Genomic DNA, 12,822 nt, shown 5'->3' with positions numbered 1-12,822 from the left:
CCACAGTCAACTTGAGAACATATTCATCACATCAAAAAGAAACCCCTTACCCTTTAGATATCATCCCCTATTTCTCCATCTCACTCCCATTCATAAGCAACCATTAATCTACTTTCTGTGTCTTTAGATTTTCTTGTCCTCAATATTTCATATAAGTAGACATATGCAATATGTGGTTTTTTGTGACTGGCTTTTTTCACTTAGCATAATGTTTTCAAGTTTCATTCATGGTGTAGCACAAATCATTACTTCATTCCTTTTCTTTCAAAGATTTTATTTATTTACTCTAGAGAGAGAAAGTGGGGGGGGCAGAAGCAGAGGGAGGGAAGCAAGAAGGCTCCACACTGAGCATGGAACCCCAGGCGGGGCTCCATCTCAGGACCTGGAGATTTGAGCTGAAACCAAGAATTGGATCCGTAACTGATGAGTCACCCAGGCATCCCGACTTCATTCACTTTTATGGTGAGTAGTATCCCATTTTATGGACAGAGTACATTTTATTTATCCATCATCAGTTAATGGATGTGTGTTTGTTTCCGCTATTTGACTATTATAAATAATGCTTCTATAAAGTGTCTCCTATAGACAGCATGTAGTTAGATCAGGTTTTTTTTTTAATCCACTCTTACAGTCTCTATATTTTATTTGATTGTTTAATCCATTCATACCTAATGTTATTATTGATACAGTTGGATTTACATCTGCCACTTTGCTTTTGGTTTTCCATGTGTCTCCTGTCTTTTTGTTCCTTTATTTCTACTTCACTGGTTTCTTTTGTATTAAGTATTTTCCAATGAAACATTTAAACTTATTTAATGATTTTTTACTTTATCTATCTATACATGTACATACACATATAACATATATTAATTGTTGTTCTAGGGTTTACTATCTATATATTGACTAATCAGCTTTAGCTCTACACTGGCTTGATTCCAGTGAGATACAGAAACACGTGACTCCTATATAACTATACTATTTCCCCCTCTTTTGTGGTATTATTGTTCATCTATTAATGTTATATATTACATCAATTAATATTACAAACTCAATATCACATAATTTAGTTTTGTTCCTGTTTTGTTCCTGTTGGCCTTCTTTGTGCTATTACTGGCAAATATATCACATTTTAATGTTATAGGCCAAACACTATATTTATTTATATACATTCATAGGCCTAATATGCATACAATTGTATACAATTACATTTTAAATCTGCTGAGAAGAAAGGAGAAAAATATGCTTTTATCTTGTCTTTCTTGATTACATAATTAGGGTATTTTTTATTTTTTTAAGGAGAGCTACTAAGACATGAGGCAACATGTATCTCCATATTTGTTTTATTAATCCAGATCTTAAAAATACCAACTTAAAGAATATATAGACACATGACACACCCAAGATATTCCCAAGCATGCATTTTGTTCATTCTTATTCACCACTCGACTCATCACCTCTATTCAATATCCCTTCCAAACTTTAATATTGTTACTCTCTTGAGATGGTATTAGTCAAGACTCTGTCCATCACTATTTGCTGTGCTCCTTGGTGTGAACAGGGCTTTGTGTCTGGTGCAATCAGGGTTTATAGCTGACAAGCTCATTTGGACCCTGCTTCACTTGGTCTCCTTCCAGCTATGTTCTTGGCTTACTTTTCTTTAGTGGTTGAGAAATTACAGGGACCATAATATTTATCCTTCCTTATCTTACCTGCCTCTTCATATATCTTACTGAGTAAGACATGTTCTTCTGATTTAGTACATTTTATTGCTATTAAAATAACAAAAAAAAAATCCAAATACACCTAATAACATTATTATAACTTTTCTTTACACAGTTACTAATAAAGCATATTTTATAAAAGTATTACAAAGCAAAATAAAGTTTACTTCTGGCCAATATTATCCATCATGAAAAAGGAGTAACTATCTTCATCACAATATTATTATACATCATTTCATATGGTTTAAATGCTTCCTCTGGCTCAATCTCTTTGTTAAGTAATGCACAGGCATTCTCAGAACAGCCTTGTAACTTAAGTATTATTATTATCCTATACATGAGAATACTAAGATTTAGGGATATTAAATACCTTCCAAGGGTCACAAATCAAGTCAGAGGTATAGCCAGGAGGTCTAAGTTCCTGTAGATTCATACAGACAAGGAAACCTATTCTGCCTGTTAGGAATAAAAATTTTAGAAAAGATTTCTTGAAAGAGGTGACATATGAATTGAATCTTGAAGAATAGATAAAAGTTCTAAAGGTGAGTAGTCTGGGTAAGTAATATATACCAGAAGAGGGGATCCATATGAGCTACTACAGAGAGGGAAAAACTGATTTTACCCTCCTTTATTTCATTTCCAGCACTCTTTATTTCATTATGTAGGTCCAAATTTTTATTGAGTATCATATTCCTGATGCCTGAAGATTACTCTTAATATCTCTCATAGTTCAGGTCCACTAGATGATCACTACTCTTCAATCAGTGATGAACTAGTCACCAAAATAAACATAATCTCACCTAAATGGTCAAGACTAAGGGTAGCTCTGGCTTGTTTCTGTTCTTGTAACGTATTTCTCCAGAGTTTTCTCATGCTTTTTTTTTTTGGAAACTTTTGTTAAAAAAACATTTAAGCTGCAAGAAAATTTCAAGAATAGTACAATGAACTACCATGTACACTCACCTAGAGTGACAATTGATAATTTTTTGTCACACCTTCTTTTCTACACATACACAATACGTACACGTTATATACCAGCTGAAACATTTGAGTATCAAATATCATGACCCTTCACCCCAAAATACTTCAGTGTATGTTTCCTAAAAGGACATTTTCTTGCATAGAATATGGCACACTTACTAAGTTTAGAAAAATTAAACATGAATACAAAACTATTTAATCTATTGTCTCAATGTTGTCCTTTGTAGAATTTTTTTTTCTGATCAAGTATCCAGTGTAGAATCATGCATCCATTTATTTGTCATATGTCTTTAATCTCTTTTAAGTTAAAAGTTTCTTAGTCTTTCTTTGTGTAGTGCAAGTGCTTGACATTAAGCTTTTTGATTGCAATATAAGTGTCTGACATTAAGCTTTTGATTGCTGAGGCATCCATTTCAAAGACATTCATTCTGAATAAACTATTGCTAGCTGCATGTCACAGCTACAGTAAAACAATTAGATAAGGAACCAGGTCACCCCTACCCATGAAGTTCCCTCTTGAGAAAACACTGGGAATATAGATCATGGGCCACTTAAGTGACCCCACTTTTCTTCTCCTGGGACTTAATTTCCATTCTTAATGCCCTAAATTCACCAATAAAGAGTGAACCTCTGGAACGCTAAGCATTCCATCTTCAGACCCTAATCAAAGCAGAATCCCTGGTCCATGCTACTTCTCTCTCTATCCACTTGTGACCTCACTGTGTGGCCCTGATTTGCTGTGTATATTCCAGCACCTACTGGTAAAATAATCTTGTTTTTCAAAGTTCCCTGGTTGTTTTGCTGAGGTGCATCTTATCATCATAAAAAGAACCCTAATGACCAGTCCAGCCACAACATAGGTCCTTGGTAGTGTTGGGGGGAATGTATGTGGGGCTCACTACAAGTAAATATTGAACCTTGAGTGAGAACCTTAGGCAATCCTGGCCAGAAACACCACTATCAATAGGCTGAAACTGACATAACACTTTGTCTTTCATGATGTGACCTCTATAAAGAATATATGTCAGATGTTTTATATGAAATCCATCAATTTAGGTTGTTGGCTGCTTTTTTCCAAGATGAGATTCAGATTATGACCATCTTGGAAGGAATGCTCTCTCTATATATAAGTGATGCTGTGACCTTCTTAGCATACCATTTTTAGAGGCACACAATATTTTTTTGTCCTATTGCTGATGAAGTTAACTTTAGGCACTTTGTTAAGACAAAGGTTTGTTTTGTTTTGTTTTGTTTTTCACTGTATAAATATCATTTTTCCCTTGGTTACTACTAAACAATATGTGAAAACATTCCCCCCCCCCAGATTGTATAAATAACCTACTTCTCAAATACATTTATCCAATGGTTTTATCCCAGCAGTAATGGTCTGCCAGAGATTTGGTTTCTCAACTTTTTGGTATACTCAGCATTGGTTAGTAAAAAGGGCTGTTGATTCTCAGTGTCAATACACCACATCTTCTATGGCTTTCATTTCTTGCCTTTTCTGTTTTTAGGTCTTTGTTTCCTAAGTATGAGACTGCAATAGATTTCACTTTCAAAACTTTTTGTTTGGATTTCAGCCTTTTATGTAGTCTTAGAATATAGCAAATATCTTTTGTGGAAAATGATTATGTATCTGTAGACCTCAAGCCTTTAATTTTGTCTCTCTACCACCGAGAGACTGCTAACTGCTACATTGGTTTCTCCTTTTAACTTCTGCTCTCTGTCTGAGCAAGCTACACACTTGAGCTCACATCAAGAACTGGCAAATTCCCCATATCAAACAAACAAACAAACAAACTGAGCTGCTATTTATATACTCACCTTTGAATGTTTTTCCTCTCTATATAATTTAGGACCACTAATCTTCATGGCTTTGATGGCTGTAGGCTGCCTTTTCAAAATTATTTTTTGTAATTTCTCTTTTTCTCTTAGTTGTGAATTGTGAGTGTTTAGGTTTGACAGTCTTTCACATCCTGGTCAGGAGTGCACAATCTATACTTGCATCTAGTAACTTAAAAGTCTGTATCTCTTGCGGTTCTGTTTCTATTAGTTGTTTTTCCCTCTTAGCTTTTTTGTTACGTGTTCTGCCTCCAAATTTGCCTGGTAATTTTTTCACTAAAGTACAGACATTTTAAATGAAAAGTTATAGGGCTTTTTCAGCTAGAACCTTCATCTTCCAGTAATTCACTAAAATGACCAACACAGATGGAAAGAGGAGAGGCACTTGCTTTATGTTCTGCAGACCTTTTAGAAAACGTAGAGTTGTTTCTTTGGCCACATACATGCAAATCTATGAGAAAGGTGGTATTGTAGACATCAAGGGAATGGGCACTGTTCAAATAGGAATGCCCCACAGATGTTACCATGGCAAAACTGGAAGAGTCTAAAATATTAGACTAAAATATAAAATGCTGTTTGCATTGCTTTAAACAAACAAGTTAAGGGCAAGATTCCTGCCAACAGAATTCACGTATTGAGCATATTAAGCATTTGAAGAGCCAAAGTAGCTTCCTAAAATGTCTGAAGGAAAATGATCAGAAAAAGAAGGAAGCCAACAAGAAAGATACTTGTGTTCAACTGAAGTATCAGCCTGCTCCACCCAGAAAAACACATTTTGTAAGAACCAATGGGCAGGAGCCTGAGTTGTTGGAACCTATTCTCTATGAATTCATGGCGTAATAAGTATAAAAAAAAAAAAATAAAAAGCCTCAAGACTGTAAAAATATAAAAATTTAAAAAATGAAATGTTATAGGGATAATTTGAAGTTTTAGATGACGTTACCTTCCTCAAGAGAGGAATCATCTTGTTTTACACAAATAGGCTGAAGTCAGATCTTATCTTTTCTAGATTGGGCTTCATTTTTAGGGGAGTTGGTCTATTTTTGTTTCTCCCTTACTCTTAGAGTGTAGCCCAGTGGGAATCTCATCTGAAAGCCTGGATTATATGTCAGGTCTCTCTCTTTGGAAAGTCTGAAGTCCAACTTTTGTTTCTACATTCTCAAAGGACTCCTGGAGGCTTTATTCAGTTTCTCACCTTCTCAGCAGCAGCTTGCAAACTAACAAATGTCAAATAGGAAAATAGGCTGAATATTGGATTTTCTCCTTATCACCCTTCTGTCTGGTATCTTTGATCCTCTTTGAGATCTTTCTTCCTTGCTCTCCAGTGTCTCAAAACAGATTCTGTGTGTGTGTGTGTGTGTGTGTGTGTGTGTTGGTGTGTATATGTGTATGTCCGTGATTCTTGCTGCTTATTCTCAAAACAAAGATTGTTCTGTAACAAGTTATGTTGCCATTTTTGATAGTATAAAATCTTTGCTTTTGTTTATTAACATTTGCCTGATAATCATCGTAAACCTATACATTTCGTACCTTTCATTTAGGATTTAGGTGTATCTCATGTACTTGGTACAGAGTTAGATTTTACTTTGTGACTCAGATTGAAAATCTTTGTCTTTTAGTAAATCCTTGTCTTTTCTTTTAAATAATATCTATACATATGAACCTATGTCTTCCCTTAGTTCTGACTCTGTTTTATGTTGTATTTTTTGTTTTTATGGTTCTTTTAAAAGTCTTTTAGTAGTCTTTTTTCTTTGTTATATATATTTGTAATTATCAAAATGCTTAATTTTCTTACATTTTTATTATAGAGATAACTTTTACAACTTTATATCTTACTTTCAGCCTGGTATTTCAAAAACTGTGTCCATCACACTTCTATCACAATCAATACAGCATTATCCTATTTCTTTTCTTTTTTTTTATTTCTTTTTTTTTTAAGATTTTATTTATTTATTTGACAGATCACAAGTAGGCAGAGAGGCAGGCAGAGAAGGGGTGGGGGAAACAGACTCCCCACTGAGCAGAGAGCACGATGCAGGGCTCGATCCCAAGACCCTGAGATCATGACCTGAGCCGAAGGCAGAGGCTTTAACCCACTGAGCCACCCAGGCGCCCCTTCTATTTCTTTTCTTTACCCTCCCTTCATTCCATCCAAATTTAGGTAATATTATCTTTTGTAGTATTTAATTTTATATGGTTAAATCAATTTATATTCTGATAGTTGATTTATTTCAGTATATTTGAAATTAAGTCATTTGATCCCCACATTTACATGAAACACATTTGCTGCAAACCTTCTCTAAGTCCTACCTTTAAATTGTGAGGCATATGTGTAAATTGTGAAAGCATATTATATTTACATTTTTGTCAGTCACTCTAGTATCTACAGTTAACATATGTCAAGAATTTAGAACAGTGGCTAGTACAAAGGAAGTACTGTATACATGTTTTCTATGTATTTTAGTTGTAGTTAAAAATTTATATATAGTACTCACATAGTCCTTTTGCTATAGTTTTTTTATTCATCACATTGTGGGCTGAACTTCACACTGATAGTTTTCTCAGAGAAGCTCAAGGGAATCTTTGCACGTAAATTATTGTATAGTATTTTACAACCTGAAAGATAGTTTGGCTGTATATGACATCCTTGGGTTGACACTTTTTAATCAAATTTTTTAGATGTTATTTGTTTGAATGACACTGAATACTGCAGCAGGGAAAATGTGGACCAGTCTGATGCACTACTTACTAGGTGATTTTTATTTCTTTTTCTTTTTTTTCTTTTTTTTTTGGTAGAGTCTTGAAAAGGGATCTTTTCTTTATCTTTCAAGTCCAATAATGTCTTAGTATTGACCATCCTGGATCATTTTTTCACAATGCCTTGCCATTTTTTAATATTCAGATTCATGTATCTTCTATGTCTTTAAAAAATCTTGAATTATAATTGTAATCATGGGTTTTCTTCTTTAATTTTTGTTTCCTTTACTGAGGACTCCAATTATAAATCAATTGGATCCTTTTTCTCTTCATTTTCCTTTCATTTATGTAGCACCACCTCACTGCCTCTTTGTAATATATAAATAAAATTAAAATCCATGTTAAGATAGCAAGTGTTCTATAATACTTTAAATTTTAAATTTTGTAGTCATACTTATGACTGAAATCACTTTATCTGCAAAATAAAATATATGGTATTCTCCACTCAAGTCCTGATGAAATAAACTCTGGGCAACCTGAAGAATGTCAGAAGAACACTCCATCTGATAAATATAAATAATAATAAGCAGTGACATTTCATTTCACTTAAATTATGATATATAAATGCAAGAAGTAAAATCTAAGGAAGCCTATTAATTTATCATTTCCAACTCATGTAGTAATTTTCAGTCTATTTATAGAGCTCCAGATATGAAATGAAGAGAAACTACCTATAACAGTTTCCTCATTTCATAGGAAAAATTCTGATGTTTTATTTATGTATTTACTTATTTACCTATTTATTTATTTAAATTTTTTTTCGGTGTTCCAAGATTCATTGTTTATGCATCACACCCAGTGCTCCATGCAATACCTGCCCTCCATAATACCCACCACCAGGCTCACCCAAGCTGCAACCCCCTCCCCTCCGAAACCCTCAGATTGTTTCTCAGAGTCCATAGTCTCTCATGGTTTGTCTCCCCCTCTGATTTCCCCCAACTTACTTCTCCTCTCCATCTCCCAATGTCCTCCATATTATTCCTTATGCTCAACAAGTAAGTGAAACCACATGATAATTGACTCTCTCTGCTTGGCTTATTTCACTCACATAATCTCTTCCAGTCCCATCCATGTTGATACAAAAGTTGGGTATTCACCCTTTCTGATGGAAGCATAATACTCCATTGTATATATGGACCATAACTTCTTTATCCATTCATCTATTGAAGGGCATCTTGACTCTTTCCACAGTTTGGCGACTGTGACCATTGCTGCTACGAACACTGGGGTACAGATAGCCCTTCTTTTCACTACATCTGTATCTTTGGGATAAATACCCAGCAGTACAATTGTAGGGTCATAGGGAAGCTCTATTTTTAATTTCCTGAGGAATCTCCACACTGTTTTCCAAAGTGGCTGCACCAAGTTGCATTCCCACCAACAGTGTAAGAGGTTTCCCCTTTCTCCACTTCCTCTCCAAAACTTGTTGTTTACTGTCTTATTGATTTTGGCATTCTAACTGATATAAGGTGGTATCTCCTCATCATTAGCCATCAGAGAGATTCAAATAAAAAATTCTGATATTTAAAGAGACCAGGTAACTTTTTCAAGATTTTATAATCAATCAATCAATCAAAGCTCTCATAGTTTTCTGATATTAGACACACACTCATACACACACAAATGCACACACACACACTCACCTAATATTGTTTCACCATAGCTGTTATGCCTTTAAAGGCCCACTCCAGGTACTCATTTTCAATTTCTACTAATAGACTATGAGCCAAATAAAATTGTGATACTGACAGGTTTGATCACTAACATAGGCAATAACTTCACTTAGAAAAAAAAATATTCTGCACCAGCATGTCTCAGGCACCAACACAAATACTGAAGAAACTCTTCAGCGGAAGGTTGAAACCTACTGCCACAAAGCTCTTCCCTTATGTGTAAAAGAAGAAGAACCATCCTTAACATTATTAATATTATGTACAAAGCAACTTATTCAGTACATGGCACATGTATCCATAATATATGATCATTATTATAAATTTACAGATTCAGAGACCAAGTCTCAGAGATGATACATGAAATTTCTTAAGATCAGCTAGTAAGAGGCATAAGATTCTAATTCAGCTCCATCCATTTTAACTCTCTCTGAAAATTTTCTTTACATTGACCTGAAATCTTTCCCAACACATTTGTCCCAGCTTTAGATTTCCAAACAATAAAAAATAAATATTATCTCTCTTCAACATAACAGTTTAAAATATTTGAAGGTGGGGGAGGAATCAAGATGGCGGAGAAGTAGCAGGCTGAGACTACTTCAGGTAGCAGGAGATCAGCTAGATAGCTTATCTAAAGATTACAAACACCTACAAATCCAACGGGAGATCGAAGAGAAGAACTGCAATTCTAGAAACAGAAAATCAACCACTTTATGAAAGGTAGGACTGGCGGAGAAGTGAATCCAAAGCGATGGGAAGATAGACCGCAGGGGGAGGAGCAAGTGGCGGAGCAACGGAGCACAAAATCGGGACTTTTAAAAGTCTGTTCCGCTGAGGGACATCACTCCAGAGGCCTAACTGGGGTGAAGCCCGTGCAGGGTCAGCGAGGCCTCAGGTCCCACAGGGTCACAGTAGGATCGGGGGTGTCTGAGTGTCGCAGAGCTTACAGGTATTAGAACGGGGAAGCCAGCTACAGAGAAGAGCTGAGGAGTGAGCTCTAAACTCGGGGTTACCTTGAACCGGTCGCAGGCTCGGTCACCTCGGAGCGCGGCCGGAGGCCAGGGTGAAGGGAGTAATTGGGCGCTGTTCTCTGGGGGCGCACTGAGGAGTGGGGCCCTGGGCTCTTGGCTCCTCCGGGCCGGAGAACGGGAGGGCACCATCTTCCTGTCCTCCGGAACTCTACAGAAAGCACTCAGGGAACAAAAGCTCCCGAAAGCAAACCCGAGCGGATTACTCAGCCCGGCCCTGGGTAAGGGCAGTGCAACTCCGCCTGGGGAAAAGATGCTTGAGAATCACTACAACAGGCCCCTCCCCCAGAAGATCAGCAAGAAACCCAGCCAGGACAAAGTTCACCTACCAAGGAGTGCAGTTTCAATACCAAGGAGAGCAGCAGAATTCCAGAGGAGGAGAAAGCAAAGCCGGAGCTCATGGCTTTCTCCCCATGATTCTTTAGCCTTGCAGTTAATTTTCTTTTTCTTTTTCAATTTTTTTCTCTTCTTCTGCTAAATTTTTAAAATTTTACCCTTTTCTTTTTTAATGTTTTTTAACTAGTTTATCTAATATATTTTTAACTTTTTATATTTTTTCTTTATTCATTTTCTTCTTTTTTTTAAGATTTTATTTATTTGACAGAGAGAGAGAGAGAGAGAGAGAGATCACAAGTAGGCAAAAGGCAGGCAGAGAGAGAGGGGAGGAAGCAGGCTCCCCGCGGAGCAGAGAGCCCGATGCGGGGCTCGATCCCAGGACCCTGAGATCATGACCTGAGCTGAAGGCAGAGGCCTTCACCCACTGAGCCACCCAGGCGCCCCTCATTTTCTTCTTTTAATAGTTTCATTTTTTTTTTCTTTCTGAACCTTTTTTTATCCCCTTTCTTCCCCCTCATGATTTGCGATCTTTCTGATTTGGTTAAAGCATATTTTCCTGGGGTTGTTGCCACCCTTTTAGTATTTACTTGCTCCTTCATATACTATTATCTGGACAAAATGACAAGGCAGAAAACTTCACCACAAAAAAATGAACAAGAGGCAGTACCAAAGGCTAGGGACCTAATCAATACAGGAATAGATCTAGAGTTCAGAATGACGATTCTCAAGGTTCTAGCCGGGCTCGAAAAAGGCATGGAAGATATTAGAGAAACCCTCTCGGGAGATATAAAAGCCCTTTCTGGAGAAATAAAAGAACTAAAATCTAACCAGGTTGAAATCAAAAAAGCTATTAATGAGGTGCAATCAAAAATAGAGGCTCTCACTGCTAGGATAAATGAGGCAAAAGAAAGAATTAGCATCATAGAAGACCAAATGACAGAGAATAAAGAAGCTGAGCAAAAGAGGGACAAACAGCTACTGGACCACGAGGGGAGAATTCGAGAGATAAGTGACGCCATAAGATGAAACAACATTAGAATATTTGGGATTCCAGAAGAAGAGGAAACAGAGAGGGGAGCAGAAGGTATATTGGAGAAAATGATTGGAGATAATTCCCCAATATGGCAAAGGGAAAAAGCATCAAAATCCAGGAGGCTCAGAGAACCCCCCTCAAAATCAATAAGAATAGGTCCACACCCTGTCACCTAATAGTAAAATTTACAAGTCTTAGTGACAAAGAGAAAATCCTGAAAGCAGCCCGGGACAAGAAGTCTGTAACATACAATGGTAAAAATATTAGATTGGCAGCAGACTTATCCACAGAGACCTGGCAGACCAGAAAGAGCTGGCATGATATATTCAGAGCACAAAACGAGAAAAACATGCAGCCAAGAATACTATATCCAGCTAGGCTATCATTGAAAATAGAAGGAGAGATTAAAAGCTTCCAGGACAAACAAAAACTGAAAGAATTTGCAAACACCAAACCAGCTCTACAGGAAATATTAAAAGGGGTCCTCTAAGCAAAGAGAGACCCTAAAAGTAGTAGATCAGAAAGGAACAGAGACAATATACAATAACAGTCACCTTACAGGCAATACAATGGCACTAAATTCATATCTCTCAATAGTTACCCTGAATGTTAATGGGCTAAATGCCCCAATCAAAAGACACAGGGAATCAGATGGATAAAAAAACAAAACCCATCTATATGTTGCCTACAAGTAACGCATTTTAAACCCGAAGACACCTCGAGATTTAAAGTGAGGGGGTGGAAAAGAATTTACCATGCTAATGGACATCAGAAGAAAGCAGGAGTGGCAATCCTTATATCAGATCAATTAGATTTTAAGTCAAAGACTATAATAAGAGATGAGGAATGACACTATATCATACTCAAAGGATCTGTCCAATAAGAAGATCTAACAATTTTAAATATCTATGCCCCCAACATGGGAGCAGCCAACTATATAAACCAGTAAATAACAAAATCAAAGAAACACATCAATAATAATACAATAATCGTAGGGGACTTTAACACTCCCCTCACTGAAATGGACAGATCATCCAAGCAAAAGATCAACAAGGAAATTAAGGCCTTAAATGACACACTGGACCAGATGGACATCACAGATATATTCAGAACATTCCATCCCAAAGCAACAGAATACACATTCTTCTCTACTGCACATGGAACATTCTCCAGAATAGATCACATCCTCGGTCCTAAATCAGGTCTCAACCGGTATCAAAAGATTGGGATCATTCCCTGCATATTTTCAGACCACAATGCTCTGAAGCTAGAACTCAATCACAAGAGGAAATTTGGAAAGAACCCAAATACATGGAGACTAAACAGCATCCTTCTAAAGAATGAATGGGTCAACCAGGAAATTAAAGAAGAATTGAAAAAATTCATGGAAACAAATGATAATGAAAACACAACGGTTCAAAATCTGTGGGACAGGGGCACCTGGGTGGCTCAGT

The 12,822-nt window shown here is 36.6% G+C and overlaps 1 pseudogene; it reads left to right on the top strand.

The window, feature by feature from the left end:
• The first annotated feature begins 4,894 nt into the window (after positions 1 to 4,894).
• On the top strand, positions 4,895 to 5,384 carry LOC125103112 (60S ribosomal protein L21-like; annotated as a pseudogene).
• The last annotated feature ends 7,438 nt before the right edge of the window (positions 5,385 to 12,822 follow it).

Source organism: Lutra lutra, chromosome 6, assembly GCF_902655055.1.
Source record: "Lutra lutra chromosome 6, mLutLut1.2, whole genome shotgun sequence".
Classification (NCBI taxonomy): Eukaryota; Metazoa; Chordata; class Mammalia; order Carnivora; family Mustelidae; genus Lutra; species Lutra lutra.
Note: the sequence above shows the minus strand (reverse complement) of the source record. Positions and strands in the feature narration are given on the sequence as shown.